The 21018-nt window shown below is 51.8% G+C and overlaps 1 long non-coding RNA gene across 1 annotated transcript in view; it reads right to left on the bottom strand.

The window, feature by feature from the left end:
• Nucleotides 1–21018, bottom strand: part of LOC132435131 (uncharacterized) — a 142570-nt gene that overhangs the window by 55534 nt on the left and 66018 nt on the right. Inside the window, exons 2-3 of the long non-coding RNA XR_009521488.1 lie at nt 15089–15363; nt 14443–14504 (exon numbers count right to left, since the gene is read on the bottom strand). This is a non-coding gene — a long non-coding RNA (uncharacterized lncRNA). The remainder of the gene's footprint in view (nt 1–14442; nt 14505–15088; nt 15364–21018) is intronic.

Genomic DNA, 21018 nt, shown 5'->3' with positions numbered 1-21018 from the left:
CACCCACCTTATTTCTTGTTCTCATCCTAACCTTACGAGAAAGGGGTTATTATCATTTTACAAGTAAGGAAACTAAGACTCAGAGGGAACCAGTTGGCTGGCCTAGGTGACCCAATAGGTCTGCACCCTCAGCGCATCCTCAGGCAGCCTGGCAGGCCTGGGAGTGAAAGCCTCCTTTCCTATCATAGACGGACGGCACTGAAAGATTCATGGTCCTGTCAGACGGCTCTCTTGCTGTCCCTTTGCAGTGACTGCATCCGTTTAACAACCAGAGGAATCCTCACATGATGTCGCTCTGCTTGTAGGCACGTGGAGGCCCCAGGGGAGCAGCAGGGGAAAGAGAGGCTCTCCCAGCTCCCTCCTGTGGCTGTGCAGCCAGGGAGGGCGGCATCTCTTGGCATGAGGCTTCCCTTATCTGCAAGCCTGGTTCTGCAGATTAGAGATAAGCCTGCGGTCCCATTCCAGAAAGCCCCTGTGGAGAGGTGGCCCCAGGCCCTGCTTTTACAGACCGGCTGCTCTGCTTTCTGATTCTCTTAGGATTGCCGGCACCTTTGATTTTCCTAGCCCCAGGACGGGATCAGCCCTCTCACTGACCCATGTGCCCCTTCCTCCCAAGGAGGGGGGCCTGATCTCACCCCGGGGCTCCCTCTCCCTCCCCAGGTGACGTGCGTGCTCGGGAAGCAGAGGCAGCCTGACCTCTATTCGGGCCTGTGGGCCCAGGTAGCTGTTTCTCTGCACAGATGGCCGACGCCATTGAGGAGGTCCCGGGACCCACTGTCCAGGCACAAACATGGTGGGAGGTCCGGAGCAGCGTGCTTCTTTCCCGGAAACAAGCAAGGACACAGACTTTTTTGATTTTCCTCTCCCCTCTATTTGTGTATTTTTCACTCCTTGTTCATCCATCCATCCATCATCCATCCATCCATCCATCCATCCATCCGTCCAACAGGTCCGGAGCCCTTGCTGTGGGGCAGGCATGGAAATACAAAGACAACTCACACATGGTTCCTGCCCCACCAGGAACCTTGCATTCCAGGGGGATACGCTCCACAGCCCGTGAGTATTTAAGGTTTTAATTCCCTTGTGGGCATTTGTGTTTGAATTTGGGTCTCTGCAAAATGAATACACAAATATGGACAATTTAATGGTGGTCTCTCCAGGATTGAGCCAAAGTGAAGCCAGGGCATTCTTTTTAAGAAGGGGCTCTGGGATTTCACTGGTGGCGTAATGGTTAAGAAGCCGCCTGCCCATGCAGGGGACACGGGTTCGAGCCCTGGTCCGGGAAGATCCCACATGCCGCGGAGCAACTAAGCCCGTGCGCCACAACTACTGAGTCTGCGGTCTACAGCCCGTGAGCCACAACTACAGAGCCCGCGTGCCACAACTACTGAAGCCTGTGTGCCTAGAGCCTGTGCTCTACAACAAGAGAAGCCACCGCAATGAGAAGCCCGCGCACCGCAACGAAGAGTAGCCCCCGCTCGCCGCACCTAGAGAAAGCCCGCGTGCAGCAACGAAGACCCAGTGCAGCCAAAAATAAATAAATTAAATAAATAATAAATTTTTTTTTAAAAAAGAAGGGGCTCTGCCTTTCCAGTATTTTTAAAATCTCTCCAGTCAGTCAGATCACCCCTCTTCCTGGGGGCCTTGAACACGTGTTTCTGAGCTGCGGACCTCAGGAGAGGTTAGTGATGCCGGCCTTGAAAGGGGCCTCAGGGAAGTCACTAGTGAGCATTGAGAGAGGGGGTCAGGGCGATGGCAGCAGGTGGCCAGTCCAGCTGGCTCTGGGCTTCCTCTCCCGCTGAGCAGGCTGTGCAGGGTATCCACAGGGGCCTGAGTTAGTCGAGGGCTGCCTGGGAACCTTAAATGTACTACAGGTTGCTGCTCTCCTGGGGCAACCTCCCTCGTGGAGGGAGCCTCTGGCACTGCAGAGTAACTGAGGTGGGTTTGGACCACCCAGGGAAGGGGCAGCACTTCAGCAGCGAGATGCTTGGCTTCTGGTCTGGTGGTACCCAGTGGTGGGTGATGTGTTTGCCACCAGGTTCTCTTCCCAAGGGAAGAGAATGACACATTTGAGGGATTGGCATATTTCCAAGCCTGGCTCTGTACTTATTATTTTTAAACACATCTGTAGAAGCTGCCGTGTTTAATAAAAGATAGTTTTTTAAAGGCATTCCTAAATTTATAATGGCTTTTCATCCTCGCACATTTTCTCAGATGATGGATACTAAAAGCACAATCATCATCACGAGGGGCTTTGATGTAAAACAGTGTTATAAAATGTCTCAAAAGGGTCTCCACGCTCAAAATGTGGGGAGCCTGCCCCACTGGAGGGTGATGTCCTCTGCGACCCTCACCTCCCTTTCCCCACCCCGGCAGAAGGCCCTGCGGGCTGGAAGCCCCTCCTCCAAGGCAGCCCCTGCGCTGTCAGCTCTGGCTCTTGGAAAGCCTGAAGTCACACTGGATCTGACTGTATCCCCGTCACTACACCAGCGTCCCACGCTCCCTCCTGGATCCCACCCTTCCCCCTGCTGTGATTTTTATTTTTTCACAAAGCAATAGTTACTTTTGTTATATGCTATGCATCCTATTTCCTTAAAAATAAATGATGGTCATGAAGCAGGGCAATTAATAGGTTGCACATTTTCAGTAGGTTAAAATTAGGTATATACCACATTTGAACGTGCAACATTGCTTTTTAAGTTTTAAATTAAAATGCATGACACCTCGATTTTAGCCAATAAGATCTGTGTCAGACTTCCAACCTACAGAACTAAAAGGTAATAAATTTGTGTTTTGTTTTGTTTTGTTTTTTGCAGTACGCGGGCCTCTCGCTGTTGTGGCCTCTCCCGTTGCGGAGCACAGGCTCCGGACGCGCAGGCTCAGCGGCCATGGCTCACGGGCCCAGCCGCTCCGCGGCATGTGGGATCTTCCCGGACCGGGGCCCGAACCCGTGTCCCCTGCATCGGCAGGCGGACTCCCAACCACTGCGCCACCAGGGAAGCCCCATTTGTGTTATTTTGAGCCACTAAACGTGTGGCAATTTGTTACAGCAGCAAGAGGACACTAATACAAGTACCCAGGAAACCTTGGGTTTCTTAGTTGCCTCTGGGAAAGGGGAATAGTTAGTTGAAGGACAGGAGTGGAAAAGGTATACAGTATGAATTTTTGAACTATGTGAAAGTATTATTTTAACATAAATAAAACTGTTTTGAACGTTTGGGGATCCCCTGCTGTGATCTCCAGGGCCACTCCCTCAGCCCACCGTGGACAGGCCTCCACGCACCTGTGAGTTTCCTGTCTTCTTTCCTGCAGCAGAAGAGAGGATTCAAGAGGGAGCCAGTAGAGATCCTGATGAATCCAGAACCGCGGCCTCCTCCCCGCACCTTGGGGAGGGCTGTGCTACGTCCCCACCCTCTCTCTGACCCCTCCTGCCCTGAGGGAAGCAGCATGGTACGGTGGAAAGGCCACTTAGAATCCAAAGACTTTGGGTTTGAATTCCTTTTCTATCACTCACTAGCTTTGAAACTGGGCAAATTCCTTTACCTCTGACCCTCAGTTTCTTCATCCAAAAGTGAGATGAACAGCCACCCTCACAGGGCTTTGGTAAGGATTAGGTATGTGGTACTTAGTAAGTGCTCCACAAATATTAGACAAACCTGGATCCTATTAAAAGTTCATAATATTTACCTTTGGGAGAATTTACACTGAGAAGTGCACTTAGCAGATGTGAGATTCGTATTCTCCCTGGCCAGAGAGCACCTGGCGAAAATGATCACAAGCACCGTTCTGTAGCAAATCGTATTCTCTGGTCTGCCTTCACCTGGAGGCCCCCGAGCATCCTCAAAGACGCCCGTCCTCGGTTACTTCCAGAGGCCCTTAGCAATGTCTGCCTGTGCCTGGACGTGCTGGGCGCACACAGGGATGGTGGCCCGGCACTCCCGAGTGGTCGGGGCTTCTGCGGCCGGGGTAGTGAGAAATCAGAGGCTGATGTATTATCTACTGATCCACAGTTTATTCTCTCCCACCGTTTCTGAGGGTCAGGAATCCGGCAGTGGCTGAGCTGGGTAGTTCTGGCTCAGGGTCTCTCACGAGGCTGCAGTCAAGCTGTGGGCCAGACCGGCATCATCAAAAGTCTTGAAAGGGTTCAAGGACCCACCTCCAAAAGGGTCACTCAAGTGGCTATTGGCTGGAGTCCTCAGTTCCTTCCTGAGCACCTCCAGACTCCACGCAGAGTCTCTCAGGACAACTGGCTCCCCCAGAGTGAGATATCTGTGTGCGTATAGGTGCACGAGATGGGGAGACAGAACAGAACAGGGGCCATAGTATTTTCTATAACCTTACTCAGAAAAAATGCATCTGGGGGCTTCCCTGGTGGCGCAGTGGTTGAGAGTCCACCTGCCGATGCAGGGGACACGGGTTCATGCCCCGGTCCGGGAAGATCCCACATGCCGCGGAGCGGCTGGGCCCGTGAGCCACGGCCGCTGAGCCTGCGCGTCCGGAGCCTGTGCTCCGCAACGAAGAGGCCACAACAGTGAGAGTCCCGCGTACCGCAAAAAAAAAAAAAAAAAAAAGCATCTGTAATTTCCCTAATCTCAAACTGAAATTTGTCATTTCTTTCAATCATACATGTGGGCAACAAACCAAAGCACTTAATAGTGCATTATTAGTGTCTTTATCACCGTGCAGTCACAGATATGTTCAGATAACATGACAGTTGTTATGGGCGGCTCCAAATCTAGGGTACGTGCATCATCACACAGTCAAACCAAGGCTGACGTCTGCTGCTATCCTGTTATCTAATGTTTCCCTAATGACACTCCTATGCTACCATACTGCGCATTCTCTGTCAAGTGTCTTTCAATATAATTGGTTTCCTTTTAAATCCTATGTATTTTATTTCATTCATTCAAAAATAATATTGGCAGTAACCAGACTACTAAAGGGGCCCGTGGCACAAAAAGGGCAGGACTGCTGAGGCCAGGGGATCTGCACTGGCTCCTCCATGATTCATGTCTTACTGGGCAAATCAGCCCTTCCATCTCTACTGCCAAGGTGGGAAAGGAACAGGCTTGTGCTCCCTGCCCCCATGAATTCTGTAAATGGTCTTCTCGCGGATTCGATGCTGTTTGCTTTTCCTCATGGTGCCGGTTACGTCTGGGCCGGGCTGGTGACTCAGCGCCTGCGGCCTTGATGGACTGGAGGTGTGTCCCCACCACCCCATACTCTCTGTTCTTGGAGAAACACCTGCTGGGAGTCCCCTGAATATGTGTCAGGATCTAATTTCACTGCGGAAAACATCTGTGAAATTCTTTATGTAGATATGAAAGCGCAGAGGGGAACTCATCTCCCCTGGCCAAATCCACCTGCTTTGTCCTCACCCTGCTTCCGAGGCAGCTCAGCCAATGGACACCTCTCTACAGAGGGAAGGAGGGGACATTTGCTGAGCACTTACATGCATCTCCCCATTTACGCCTCCTAGCAAGTCTGGGAGGTTGTTTCCTATCTCCCCTTAACAGATGAGGAAAGTGAGGCTCTAAGACTTTACGGGACTTACTCCAGGTAACCCTGTTTGCAAGTGCTAGAGCTAGGACTTGACCCCTAAGCCTGCAGCACACTGTTCTCACTTCCTCTGTGCCGGTGAAGGCTGGTGGCCTGGGATGGATGCGTGCCAGCTTGACTGCCAAGTTGAGCAGTTAATGCTTATTTCAGTAGGTTACTGGGGAGCCCCCAAAGGCTCTTGAGGAGGGGAAGCAATACAATGAGTTTCACTTTAAGAAGTGAATTGGGAGCTGGAAGATGACTTAAGGGGTCGCAGGCCTGGAGACAGGAAAACTGATTAGGAAGTTATTGCAGCTGTTCAGGTAAGACATGCTGAGGGCCTCAGGTGATGGGGTGGGAGCCGGAAGGTTAGCATGCAGGGAGCGCGGCAGAAGCCGGACGACTGATTGCGTGTGTGGGGTTAGGGCTGGGAGGACCCCGTGGAGCATCTGGGCCAGGGAGAGGTCACGGGAGGCTGACATGATCAGCTACACTCATGTTAGGGTGGCCGTGGGGAGTCTCGGTTCCTTCATCCCTTGGGTCCTGCAGGTCCCTCAGGGGAAGTCAAGCTGGCCTGTGCTAGAGGCCTTTCTGGAGCCCAAGCTCCCCAGGCGGCTCCTGGTGCCTAGGGAGAGACCAGCCCTTCCTTGCCCCACACCTGCTGTATGGTTTTTCCTTCTTCTGACAATTTAGCCCCATGAGTGGTGGGAGCAGATGCTCTGACCACAGGCTGGAGCCATGAAGCTAACTGTGGCTGCGCAGAAGGAGCTGCCTCAGACACGGGGAAGTATTGCGTCAGTTTATGGGAGACCATCTGAATAGTGGTGGCACATTTTCTCCCCCTTTCCAAATGGCCAGTCACCCTGAGTTTTCTATTAAAGAAAGGGCAATAGAGGGTGATGGTCCAGCTTTTAGACTCAGGGGCCCAACTACTTGGGCCCAAATCCCAGCTCTGCCAGTTACTCACCAGGAGCCTTGGGCAATTAATCTCTGTGTCCCTGAGCTTCCTCATCTGTAAAATGGGAATAATACTGGTACCCACTTCAAAGGATTGTCGAGGTTAAGTGGGTTAAGCCATGAAGAGCTACTAGTGCCTGGTATGTAGTTGGTGCTTAATAAATGCCTATTGAACGGATGAGTGTTTTAGAAGAAAGCTTCCCAAGGAGGAAAATTAGAGGTGATTTGGGGTTTTTTTCACGTGAAATGGCAAAATCTAGATAAGGAAAGGCCCCGCTTTGTTCGAGCTCCTTCCCAATACAGTCCATTAAAGGGGGAGAGGGGAGAGTTACGGGAAGAAGTAAATTAAAAACCCATGAAAGGATTTCCCTGGTGGCACAGTAGTTAAGCATCCGCCTGCCGGGGCTTCCCTGGTGGCGCAGTTGTTGAGAATCTGCCTGCCAATGCAGAGGACACGGGTTCGAGCCCTGGTCTGGGAAGATCCCACATGCCGTGGAGCAACTAGGCCTGTGAGCCACAATTACTGAGCCTGCGTGTCTGGAGCCTGTGCTCTGCAACAAGAGAGGCCGTGATAATGAGAGGCCCGCGCACCGCCATGAAGAGGGGCCCCCACTTGCCACAACTAGAGAAAGCTCTCGCACAGAAACGAAGACCCAACACAGCCGTTAAGTAAGTAAGTAAATAAATAAATAAAAAAGAATCCGCCTGCCAATGCAGGGGACACAGGTTCGATCCCTGGTCCGGGAAGATTCCCACATGCTGCGGAGCAACTAAGCCCATGCGCCACAAATACTGAGCCCGTGCTCTAGAGCCCGCAAGCCACAACTACTGAGCCCGTGTGCTGCAACTACTGAAGCCCGTGCACCTAGAGCTTGTGCTCCACAACAGGAGAAGCCACAGCAATAAGAAGCGCACACACCGCAACGAAGAGTAGCCCCCGCTCGCCGCAACTAGAGAAAGCCCGTGCACAGCAACAAAGACCCAACGCAGCCAAAACTCAATCCATCAATCAACAAAATTTTTTTTAAAACCCATGAAAAATTATTTCCTTTCTCTGCTTATTGACGTTCTCCCTTCCAGGCCCAGTGTAGACGCCACCTCCTCAGGGGAGCCTTCCCTGGTTTCTACTCTTCCCCAGCACCCTCAGACATGGCTTCCTCTTCTATTCTAGGGCAGCTTCCAGCTTGTGGGTTTTATGGTAGCACTTACTCAATCCTACTTTATTTTAGCTGCATTCATGGCCTTCTCCTCTTACCGGACAGGAAGCTTCCCTCCGAGGCAGACACACGTGGGAGCTTTGAGTTGGACAGGTCTGGGTCACATCCTTCCACCACTTACCAGCCAGGCTAGTCGCACAGGTAAGAGACCAAGGCACACCTGTCAGGAGCTCTTCGATTGGCCTCGTTCCTTCAGACCAAAGCAGACCAACACGCCGCATGAGCTGGACTCGTGGGACGAAACCACCAGGCAGCGTCTCCTCCCTCTGAACACTCTAGTCCTGTGGCTTTTCTGGTGGCTCTTAGTTGATAAAATGGGCTCAGTCCAGGAATTTCAAAGGTCCAGGCCTGAATTTGATTTAAAATGGGCACCTCTCGCCTTTCGCCTTGAGCCCTTGCCGCAGGTAGGAGGCCGCTGGCTGGGGAGAGGCGCCGTGCGCTTTCTCCTCCCACCTCCCCGACCCACTGTCTGCATCTCCCTCAGACCTTCAGGGGCCTTTGGCCCAGCTGACCCGCGGTTCCTCCTCCGCCACCAGCCGGGTCTGACGTGGCCCGCCGGCTGAGGAGGCCTGTCTACACCCCGAGGACACCTGGGCCGCGCGCGCCTGCGGACCCGCGGCCTCCGGAGACGTCCCAGCGGCCTGAGCTCCAGGAGGCCTGGCTCGCGAGCCCGGAGGCGGAGTGTGCGGAAACGCAGCGGCGAGGGAGCCCTTCTCCGCGGAGGGAGGCAGCCGGCCGGGCTCGGTGCTAAGTGCTGACGTGTGTGTTGCTCCTGCAGACGGAGCCGCGGGGGGCCTGGCTGACTCGTCCCCGCAGACGGATCCCTTCCAGAAGCTCGCGTGCTCCGGCCCTGACTGGAGGCCCAGCCGCGGCTCAGAGTTCACGGGGTCACGGAGCACGCGCCGGCGCAGGAGGCAGGAGCTGAGCGAGAGGGGCGAAGGGGGCTCTGCCGCGCAGCCGCTGGCGGCCACGGGCGCTGAGCCGGAGCTGCCTCCGTGCCTGACGGGGTCAGCCCGCCCAGCCCCCAGGCCAGCCGCGGGGTCGAGCCGGACAGTGACGGCGGAGCATCTTCCGCGACCCCCGGGTCACCGGGGAAATGCGGCCGGTGCACCTCATGCCCGTTGCGGGGGCGCCGAGATGGACAAGACTGATGCATCTGGAGGGCTGACGGAGACGTGCAGCCCCTGGAAGCCTCCCACACCGCAGGCGGGAAAGGAAAATGGTGCCGCCACTTTGGAATACGGCTTGGCGGCTCCTGAAAAAGTCAGACATCACCTGGCCGGCGCCAGAGACGAGCACATGCTGCACGATTCCATTTGTCTGAAATTCTGGAAGATGCAAACTAATGTATAGTGGCAGAAAGAAGTCCAGTGGCCGCCTGGAAATGGAGGGGTGGAGAGGGACGAGAGGGACCAGTGATGGAGAGGCACGGGGACATTTTGGTGCTCATGGTTTCATGGGTGTTTGTATGTCAAACTCGTCAAATTGTGCACTTTGAATGTGTGCAGGTCAGTGAATGTCAGTTATACCTCCACGAGGACATATCGGAAAAAAAGTCTTGGACATCGAAGCGCATATTTCACAGTGAAAAAAGACAGACAAAAAAGGGAAGCATCTGGGATACACGGTTGTTTAGTAAATGCTGATTAGTTGGCACGAGCCTGGATTCTCACTAAGTCTGTTCATTCACTCGTCGTGGTTCTCACAGGTCCAACCCCAGACGGAGCGATGGCAGCATGGAATCTGCATACCATGGTGGGCTCCCCTTCAGGTCGGACGGGCCTTGTTTCTAAGGCTGGCCCAGCTTACACTCCAGACCCTGAGAGATGACCTCTCTCCGCTCCGAGTGCCGCCTCTCTGACTGTCTGCCTGCTCGTCGGCCTTGCCTGGGACGGTTTATTCAAGAATTTCCTCTTCCCGTTTTGTAAATAAGTTCATTTGTACCATTTTTTTAGATTCCACGTATAAGCAACATCGTATGATATTTGTCTTTCTCTGTCTGACTTACTTCACTCAGTATGACAGTCTCCGGGTCCATCCTTATTGCTGCAGATGGCATTATTTTGTTCCCTTTTTATGGCTGAGTAATATTCCATTGTGTGTATGTACCACATCTTCTTTATCCATTCATCTGTTGATGGACATTTAGGTGGCTTCCATGTCCTGGCTATTGTAAATAGTGCTGCAGTGAACATTGGGATGCATGTATCTTTTTGAATTATGGTTTTCTCCTGATATATGCCCAGGAGTGGGATTGCTGGAGTCACTGATGTAGAAAACAAACTTATGGTTACGAGGGGGGAAAACGGGGGAAGGGATAAACTGGGAGATTGGGACTGACATATACACACTACTCTATAGAAAATACATAACTAATAAGGACCTACTGTATAGCACAGGGAACTCAATACTCTGTAATGACCTATATGGGAAAAGAATCTAAAATAAGAGTGGATATATGTATGTGTATAACTGAAGCACTTTGCTGCACAGCAGAAACTAATACAACACTGTAAATCAACTATACACCAATAAAAAAAAAAAAAGAATTTCCTCTTTCTCTTTAAGCCTCCAAATGGTTCAAATCCCAGCTTGCCCACCTGTCAGACCAGTGACCTTGTACAGGTGACCGAGCCTCTCCCAGCCTTAGTGGAAGGGAAGATGCCCATGTCCTGGGTCTGCTGTGGAAATGAGCCAGCTTGCAGTTGGGCCAGGCCCCGCGTGCTAAACCACAGCTGCCTGACACTTGTAAGAGCCCCCGCACCCTACACCTTTCAAGACCCTTTGAGGAGATCTGTCAGCGCCCACTCGGGCTGCCCGCAGTGATGTTTGGTGCCCAGTCTTCCTCTGTCTCCCAGCCCCTGTCTCTGAGGCTCACATTCGGACCCTTTCCTCCCCTCCCCCTCCCCCAGAGGCTCCTTCCCCTCTGGACACCATCTGGGGCTGCTGGTGGGAGGTCCCAGTGCCGAGGCCGACGGCGCCTCATCCTCTGGGGTGGTCGGCATGCTGTGGCCAGTGCCCCTGCCCTCTCTGGCATCCTACTGGGGACCAAAGCAATATCGGCTCTGGCCCTGAAGAACTGTTAGTGACCATGGCACTGACATTTGGGTCTTCCTCAAGGTCACTACATCCACGGGGTTCACACCTGAGCCCCCAAAGCCTGGGCTGGAGGCCACGCTGTGCAGCTGTACTGCACCCCGGCTTGGAGTCAGTCCTTCCCAAAGACCGAGTTCTGTTCCGGGCCAAGCCTGCCCGCCTAGTTGGGGTTCCCTCAGGATCCAGGGGTTCCTCAATCCCTCCTGCCAAACAGGTGCGTCTTGGAGCTGCCTGTCTAGTCTCTGAAGTGTGCTCTGAGTAGCAAGGGCACTCTTGGCTCAGGCTAGAACCTGCCCCCATGTACACACATGCATGGAGGAAAGGGCTTAGCACGGCACCTGGTACACAGTAGGTGCTCAGTGAACATCAATACTCTACCGCTCACATGTGCACACACACACAGAGCGTGGCGCTCTTTGAGCGCACGAATCTAACAGGACTGCGGTGAGTCTCACCTGAGATGTATGAACTCTAGAGCCCGTGCCTACGTGAGGTGTAATTACCACAAATACTAACCCCTTTCCTTTGCTAGATCCAGTTATACGCTGGAGGATAGGGGAGGATGGGCTGGGGAGGACGGGCTGGGGAGTGACGAAGATACGTGGGCGCAGGATGGAAGAACGGATCCCAGGAAAGATAAGATGGGAGCATGTCCAGCTAGAGGGACCGGGAGCCAGGGCGGGAGGTACTCTGTCATGCCGGGCACCCCCTGCTCAGAGAAAGACGGCGTGGGCATGGAGACCAGAGCAGACTCCTGCAGGGAGAGAAGCAGCCTTCGGAGCCAGAAGAGACGCTTTAGCCAGGAGAACCTGTCGGAGATGCCATCCAGGTTGACGGGGTCACAGCAGCCGCGGCTCTGGGCCATGCTGCTCTGCAAGGAGGACTGCGGGAGCTCAGGGCAGGCGGGAGGGGCTCCTGCAGGAGTGCCGGGCGGGGAAGAAGGAAAGCTGAGTATGGATGGTCACACAGGAGCCTGAAAAGGCCCCAGAGAAAGGCCTTTGACCCACAATTGAGAAACAACAGCGAGGAAGCAGCTGTGGGTCAGAGTGGTAGCGGAGGCCAGCCCAAGGCCATGAGCACACAGAGTGGCACTGTCTCGGGAGAGAGGCATTCCCGCTCCCCTCCTGATTCCCTGCCCTTACCGCTGGTCTTAAATGAATCTGGGTGGAGAATAAGGCTGTGTAGGTAGCACAGCGTAGAGGGCCGCCTGTAGGGTCCCATCTGTGTGGTTTCATATTTCGGCCCTGCCCGCTCCTAGCACGGTGACTTTGGGCACAGTACTTAATCTTCCTGGCCTCTGGGAGACTGGCTGTTGTTTTCATTTGTTCTGAATCATCTATAATGTCTAGCATGGTCTGTGAGCCTAATGGATTCATTTCTTTATTCATCTGTTCATTCACTCATTCAAACAAACACTCTGATCACCTGTCAGATCAGACCAGCTCACTCCCAGGCCTACGGTCACCCATTAAACCCCAACAGCTGGACCTGCTTGGACTCCTCTCCCCACGCTCCCCCCCTGTGCTCCATCATGTCACCACCTGCAGTTTCCGGAATGCACCAGCCTCCCTGGTGCTTCAGAGCATCTGCAGGCACAGCCCTGACTCCCAGCCAGCCCTTCCCTGACCCAGGTAGAGCTAGCTTGGCCCTGGGCTCTCATAGCCCCTTCCATTTGGGCCTCTAGTTTGGGGTTATCACCCGTGCCACAATCATGACCGGTCTGCCTCCCCCTGCAAACTGGGGGCTCCTGAAGGACAGCACTTTGGTTCTTGGCTTCTCTCTGTGTATCCCCAGCATCTAGCACAGGACCTGGCACAGAATGGGAGCTGAGAAAATGTTTGAGGCTCGAAGGAAAAAAGAGACCGTGCTACATGATATATGTCATGGGTTGAACTGTGTCCCTCCCAAAAGATACGTTAAAGCCTGATATGAGCTGAATTGTGCCCCAAAATTCATGTTGAAGCTCTAATCCTGGTACCCCAGAATGTGACTGTATTTGGAGACAGGGCCTTCAAAGAGGTGATTCAGTTAAAATGAGGCTGTTTCTGTGGGTCCTTATCCAATCCAGTGTCCTTATAAGAAGAGGAGATTAGGACACACGGAGGCACCAGGAATGCAAAGACAGAAGCAAGTCCACTTGAGGACACAGAGGGAAGACGGCTGTCTGCAAGCCAAGGAGAGAGGCCTCTGGAGAAACCGGACCTGCCGACACCCTGATCTTAGATTTCCAGCCTCAGGTACTGTGAGAAAATAAATGTCTGTTGTTTTAGTTGTGGTATTTTGTTATGGCAGCTCTGGAAAACTAATACAAAGTCCTAACCCCTAGCGCCTCAGAGTGTGACCTTATTTGGAGACAGGGTCATTACAGTTGTAATTAGTTAAGATGAGGTCAGTAGGATGGGCCCTATTCCAATATGACTGGTGTCCTTATGAGAAGGGGAAATGAGACAATAAATTTCTGTTGTTTTAAGCCATCCAGTCTGTGGTACTTTGTTACGGCAGAGTTAGAAAACTAATACAGGATGGGAGACAAAAAAAATATTACTTTATGACAAGTTCATCAAAGCGAGAGGTTTTCTGCCCACGGCAGCACAAGGCTATGGTGTCGACGCCAGATGGCTGGAGATGAGCTTCCAGGGCTCTCTTCTCTTCCATTCCTGGTTCTTGTCCGCTACCGCCCCTCAAGCACAGACAGCTGAGTTACATTTCTCAGGGCTGGCCCGAGCCCCATCCACCCCCAGAACTGCCCGCCACGTTATCTGTCCAGGATCACACCTGCTCCCAGAAGTTCCATCTTCAGGAAATCTGGACCCAGGCCGCGCCCAGCCCTCAGCAGGTCCCCGTGCAGACCCCGGACACCACGTTTTCTAACCTTCCTCGTTTTTCCCAACTTGCCCACACACAGCTGGCTTTTATTTTTTACCTTTGCTGTTACCTGTGCCACTACACACCTGTCCACACCCCAGCTCCCAACAAGGAGTGAGGGAAGGAAGGCAGAGGCGGGGAACTGGACCCCACGCAGGCGCTCAGACCCCTCTGAACCCAGCCTGCCTGGCCCTGAATGCTCCGAGGAACCCGCCCTTGTTTAGAGTGAGTCTGGGCACAGAGCCCTCCCCACAGACAGTGGCAGCGCTGAAGGGCAGGTAGAGGCCAGGGCAACCCTCCTGTGGAAATTCGGGAGCTGCCACCATTCACAGACAAAAGAGATCTCAGGCAGCAGTGGGAGCGAAGCCCAGATGCGGAACCAACAGCGGATCTGCTGTGTCTGCATCGCTCAAGCCTTTCCCACTCTGGCCCACCGCTTCCCTGCTCAGTTCCCCTGTGACTCCCGTTATTGGGCTTATTCACTGCCCTGCACAGGCCTTTCTCAGGCCTTTCTCATGCATTTGTCTGCTTCTCCCTGTACCTCATTTATCCCTGACCACTGAAATGCTACACAGCCTTCAAGGCCTGTCCCACATGCCTCTTTCTCTAGCAAGCTTTCCCTGATAACCTCAACCAGAAGAGGTTTCCACTCCTGTCTTTGCCAAGTGCGGCATCGGGCATGGCGAGTCAGGAGGTGTGTTTTCCCCAGGCTCTGGGGGCAGTGCTGTGCTAAGGGTATAAGTGGACAAATCCCAGCTCTGCTCCTTACCGGGTAGGCGACCTTGAGCAGGTTCCTCTTCTGTCTGGGCTCTAGTCCCCCATCACAGTCCCCTGTAAAATGGAGATTGTATTTTTTATTTTATTGATTTTACTTTTTAAAATTAATTTTTTGGGAGTATAGTCGATTTACAATGTTGTATTCATTTCTGCTGCACAGCAAAGTGCTTCAGTTATACGTACACAGATATCCACTCTTTTTTAGATTCTTTTCCCATATAGGTCATTACAGAGTATTGAGCAGAGTCCCCTGTGCTACACAGTAGGTCCTTATTAGTTATCTCTTTTCTAAAGAGTAGTGTGTATTTGTCAGTCCCAATCTCCCAATTTATCCTTCCCCCTCTTCCCCCTTGGTATGGAGGTTTCAACGGGGTCTCAGGTTTAATGAGATAATACATGTTAAGTCCTCAGCAGTCAGGGAAGAAGGGGCAGCCCTTCCACGAGGCCATTCCCAGGGACTTGGCCTCATCAAAGACAGTCGTTCCTGTCTCTGTCCCCACTCCCTCGGGCCTTCACTCAGCTGTCGCTTCCTAACTCAGCCTTCCCTCACAGCTCTACTGAAGATTTCACCCCCCGCCCATGTTCCCTGGCCAGCCCGCCCTATTTATTTTCTTGGTACAATAGCATTAAGTCAGTACCTGGTCCTGAATGAACGCGTGAAAAGGGAGACTGGGAGGCCTGGGGAGGAGTGTTCAGGAAGTGGGTCCACAACGGGCCGGCTGGAGGGGCTGCATCAGCGTCCCCGGGTTTGGCAGTGGGTTCGATAGCTCTTCCAGCCGTCCCCCCGAAGACACGAGACTGCCTCTGAGGTCGGCCAGCTCCTCCGTGCTTCAAGCACTGGTTCCTCTTCCTACTTTTTCTCTCCCTGGGACATAATTGAAAGAACTCTTCCTAAGCCGGGTTAATTTGTTCTCTGTCAAGAGAAAATAAAGAAACCATAGCGACCGATTAGCAGCATCTCCTAAATCAGTCCCATGAGAAATAGGTTTGGCGCATCCACCTGGGAGGGCAGCTGAAACCTCCAAGGCCATGAGCACAGATTCTGTTTCAACGGGCTGTGAGAAGCAGAGCTGTGATTAAAGTGCCCGCCTCAGCCGTGGCTGCCCTTCCAGTGCCCTCCCCGGCCCTCATCTCTTAGGGACCAGACAGAAAGACTGGACCTTTGACGTGGTCCCGCAGAGAGGCCGGCCTCCACGCCATTCACTTGTTTCCTGTCGAGGTAGCCCCAGGAAGTAGGCGGTATTCGTCTCTCCTATCACAGGTGAGGAAAGGGCGGCCCAGTCCCAACGGCTTGCTCATGGCCACGGAGCTGGTCCGTGATGGAGGGATGGAGCTGGGGCTCACGCTCAGGTTGGCCTCGTCCGCACAACTGTGCCTTGTCCATCGTGACCATATTTGAGGTTCTCCAACCAGACACAGACGGAGACCTGAAGCACTTCCCTTGGTGGCCCGCCTTTGACGTCCTGTGTCCCTTCAGCAGCCTCTGTGACACCAGCTGGGCCACTGGGCTCCTATCCCTCTTGACCTCTAGATACTAGTTTGGTTAAATAATCCTCGATTTACCTCTCACGGACATTGTGTCACTGCGATCTGATCAGAATTCTTTGAGGTCAGGCCCACCGGCTGCAGAGGTGGGGTGTAGCTGCAAGCGGCGGAACCTGGGGTTGGGTGACTTAGCCAGCAGGTTAGGGCAACGGGTGTTCCTGGCTGTGAGCAGCTCCTAAGGTTAAACATGGGTAAGTACGCAAAAGAGGTGTGCTTACTTATTTGCTTTAGGATTGCATTTCACGAATGACATTTGTTTAGTGCCCATGGTTTACAAACTGATCCCACATACGTGGTAACCTAGTGTCACGGACTGTGAGTATAAAGGGACTGTCTGGCTCCTATTCTAGGGGGTTCTTTACATCAACAGGGCTTTGAAACCAGGGAGCAAGGCTTCTGAAATATTTACGTTGGATTTGATTTTTAATAACTCTATTTACTTATCATAAATATGACTTGTAGTAATATGAGATCCAAGACACAAATATTACTAGAGTATTATTGGGTTGGCCAAAAAGTTCATTCGGGTTTTTCCAGCCCAATACTTCTACTCCCTTCTGTTATGTTAAGTTCACATCTTGGTTAAGAGCTTGTCAGGGTTCAACTATAGCACTCCTGTTAGAGGCAGAGGGAGCCAGGAGACTCCCAATCTCCAGAACTTCAGTAAAGTCTCAAAGATAGATAGATAAATACATAAATAAATAAACAAAATTTCCCCCTTTCCTTAGAATTTTCTCAGTGTTCCCGCTAATCAGATACTGTTAGCTTTATTCTGCATTCATTAATTCACTGAATGCATTTCAGGCCCTGTGCTAGGAGCACGGTTGAAAGACTGTCCTGTTCTGGGGCACTCCCAGTCCAATGGTGGTTCAGGGGCCCTGGCAGATACATAACCCATAACAGACCTCTACAATGTGATAGGGAAAGTGTAAGGACAATGGAAGGCAGAAGCAGTCTGGAAGCACAGAGTAAGGACAACTAATCCATGCTGGGCATATCAGGGAAGTCTTCCTGGAGGAGGTGACATCTGAGTTGGACGAGAGAAGTGGAGGAAAGAAATCCAGGCAGCAGAGAGAGGCTCAGGCACGAGAGCATTGTGTACTCAGAGGAGGGGCTGTTTGGTGAGACGGCCCTTAAGTAGCCCAGTAAGAATGGGAACAGCTGAGCTTTAACCCTCAGCCAGGAGTCTTGTATGTGAGCTGCTGGGAGATTTTAAGCAGGGAAAACATTCTCATATTACCCCTTACTTCTTCCAGGTATGAACCACAGTTTATTTTTTTTTTGACATCTTTATTGGAGTATAATTGCTTTACAATGGTGTGTTAGTTTCTGCTTTATAACAACACAGTTGTTATTAAACAACTACTGGGAATTCCCTGGCCGTCCAGTGGTTAGGACATGGTGCTTTCACTGCCGTGGCCCAGGTTTGATCCCTGGTCCAGGAACTAAGATCCTGCAAGCTGTGCAGCGCAGCAAAAATAAACAAAAACAAAAAACCTACTGATATAGTTTGATGTTTAGCATTTCCTCCGAGCCAATGTTAATATAATCTCTAAGAAAGCAGAGACTAAGATGTCTTTTTGTTCCACCCTATAATTCTCTAGACCTAGAAGAGGTCCTGGTTATAGTGGATGGTTAGAAAATGGGGGGAAGGTAGGGAGGGAGAGAAAGGCAGTGACAAGATCTGTTGTGCACTGGAGAAAAATCATTCTGGCAGCAAATAGAGGAGAGATGGCAGAGAGGTGTGACTTGGGGTTGGGAGGGACTGATTAGAATGCTACTGTCATAATTCAGGTGAAAAGTGCAAACTGTCTACAGGAACGGCAGAGGCAGAGGCGGGAGGGAGGGGACGTAGAGAGGAGAAAAGCCCAGGAGGTAAGGTCTATGTGACCTGGTGCCCGGGTGGGCAAGTAAAGAGAAGTAGAGAGTCACCTGGAGGGGTCTTGACGCCTGGGCCTGGCAATCAGTCTCAGTGAATTGGTCTGGGTGGTGTAGGAGACACGGGTAATTCCTAAAAGGACCCAGGTGACCCTCCCGTGCAGGCAGGATGGATAAGCACTGACCGAGTGAGGGGTTTATGAGGGCTCCGAGGGTTCCGGCTTTGGAAGAGAGAACACAGGAGGGAGAGCGAGTTTGGGAGAGTCGGAGAGAGAAGCAGTTCAGAAGGTACTGAGTTGACTGAGTTTGAGGCATATGAATTGAGAAAGGAAGATGTCAGATGGTTCTTGTTTGTTGCTTAAAGAGTGAAGGTGAGGATACACAATTGGACATTTTGGTTGGGAGTTGCTTTGTAATTAGGATGATTTTGTGCAATGGGGGTCAGAGAGGGCTCTTTGGAAACTGTCTGAGGAAGTCTGTGTGCTGGCTGAGCACCAGGTGGTGAGAGACGTGAACGTGAGCTTGCAGAAAATCACAGAGCGAGCCGTGTAACTGGGTTTCCACCCTTGTTTTTACCTTCTCTGCTTCCAAGTTTCTTCTCTGCACAGCTGAACAATGCACCAACTTTGTTTCATAGCGAATTTCTTATGGTCTCTGGCAGCGCCGATGCAGCCTTCATATTCCATTTGTTCCTTGGATAATGAGCTTAGCCTCAGAGCCAAAGGAAAAAGCCCCAGTGCTTGTTAAATCTACTGGCACGGGCTGTCGGCTCCCCACAACCTCCATCAGACGTTGCGCTAAAATCGTCCAGCTCGGTCAGGCCGTTTGCATCTAGGCAAATGGCCCTTGGTGACTAATAGAAATCCAACTTTATATTGATGAGGAAGGGCTTTGATAAGCAGCATTAATTTTGTCTGCACAGTGGAATGGAGCTCATCTCTACTTCCTTTTGGGGAGCCTGGTTTATGCTTCCCCCAGATAGCACTTCCCCGGGGCTCCCAGACATTGCATTCACCAGGTGTAATTAATCTCAGAGGCTCCCTGGTCCGGCTTTTGCACACAGCACACAATCTGCCTTATTTTTTTCCCAGTCTCCCAGCTCAGAGAGAATCGTGATGACGGGGCAACCTGAATTCTAATAACGCTTCAAGTAGTCATTTGGGCTCGATGCATGTGGCCTGGTGCAGACAGAACCGTAACAGCTGGGAGGACTCTGTCTGGCGTTTCCTCCCCCCAGGGGTCTGGGAATTAAGGCTGTTATCTTCCAGCTGGAGTCCTGGGAATTGGGTTGTTGTTGCCAAAGACAAAGGAATGGGTTTCTAGAATTATCACTTAGAAGAACAGTGCACCGGAGAGAAACTCTAGATGCTTCCAGAAAGGTGGGCAGTGGGTATCTCGGCAGGGTAATCGAAATGTGAAACGTCTCTGCCAACTACTTGGGAACACCTTGCAGTGGGTGGAAGACTCCTGGACACATCTCTACCTCGCATTCAGTCCATCTGGAAAGGCAGAAGGACCCCTTTGCCTTCAGGATTTTACTGCACCCTTTGGGAAAAAAATCCCATAACCTTCCGGGGCTTCCAAGACACCCATTCAGTGAGGATGTGTGGTCTCAAGCTTCCAGAATATATTCAGTTCGATTCAAACAAAATTGTTGAGGACCTACTGGTGCCAGGAGGGAAGTGGGGGGTGAAGACGAGAAAGGATGCCCTTGGTCATGCAGCCACCGACTCGCCGACAGTCCTTGATCAAGCATTGGCTTCGTACCAGGCTTTTTGTTGCCATGAAGGATGCAAAAATGAAGGAGGGGGTCCCTGCCTGCCGGGAGCGCTTCTATTTGAGCAGATTGGCATGGGCTACCATTAGAGCCACAGAGTGACGGACACTGTCCTGGGAGCTTTGATAGAGACACTAGAAAAAATGTAAAACAAACCCAGAAGACACTGGAATTGATTCTGAGTGTGGAAACCAGAGAAGGCTGGAGAGAGGCGGAATCAGGATTTCAACAAGGCATCTGACCAATTTCTCCTCTTGGTCTGGTCACCAGAGCAAGAGCTAACACGCCCACAGCATTGACCCTGTTCCTGGAGTGGTTTCAAGAGCTTTACGTATATTCACTTTGTCCCCATAACAAGCCTTTGAAGTAGGTACTATTATTATCCCCATTTTATGGATGAGGAAACGGAGGCACCGAGAGGTTAAATGACTTCTCCAAGATGACCGCTAGTAAGTGGCAGAGTAGGATTTGGTCCCAGGCAGTCTGGCTCTAGACAACTCTGGTGCAGTTAGGTAGATCTCTTCTGGTTAAACAACCCTACCCCAAAAGGGTATTTCTTTATGTTTTGTTTGGTTTAGTCAAAATAATTCATGTTGGAAAAGCTATATGGCATTATAGAAAGTTTGGAGAAAAGAATAAAGGTTTCCCTTTGTGGCTGGCATGGTGTTGGCATGAGGTGCAGAGTAACCCTTCTGAATGGTGGTGATGTTGACTGGTGTTACAATAGGCAGTCACAGCCTTGCACAACAGAATAATGCCATTTCGGTGTAGACCCCCTATTAGAATCATTGGTCCAGCCCGAAGCAATTTTAAGCACGCGTCTTGGGAGATAATACCATCAACAAAGAAAATGAGGACTCGGGGCCCTCACCCCAAAGAGCAGCCCAGGAAGCTGCAGCAATAGGTAGGCTTTCCCTGAGTTAAAGCCTAAAGCCAGCAGATGCAGGGTGCAGAGAATAACAAGGGGAGACCTAGGCCCAGAAGAAATCACCCGAAGAAAGAACCTGGGATAAAGGGCTGAGCTTGATGCCCAGATAAAGCATTTTCTACAGTTAAAGAATTTTCTACAGCGTCCGTTTCCTGAACAGCTTGTGTGGTCCGTGTGCAGAGACGGCACATACAGCTGTGCAGGTTGTCCACTGCACAAGGGCGCCCACCTGAGGGACAAGTGGGGACTAGAATCCAGTCTGCCTTCCACTCACTACACTATGTGCCCATGAGGCTGTATCTGTCCAGAGGGGACACCCTTCCCTAATTCACACAAAAGGCCCCTGTGGGCTAGCTGGGGCCCAAGACTTACAGAGAATAAAACACCCCCAGGACAGGACCAACAAAATGTGGGACATCAGAACAGGGCTGCATGTAGAA

The sequence above is a fragment of the Delphinus delphis genome, chromosome 12 (assembly GCF_949987515.2).
Source record: "Delphinus delphis chromosome 12, mDelDel1.2, whole genome shotgun sequence".
Lineage (NCBI taxonomy): Eukaryota > Metazoa > Chordata > Mammalia > Artiodactyla > Delphinidae > Delphinus > Delphinus delphis.
This window is presented reverse-complemented; position numbering and strand designations above follow the sequence as displayed.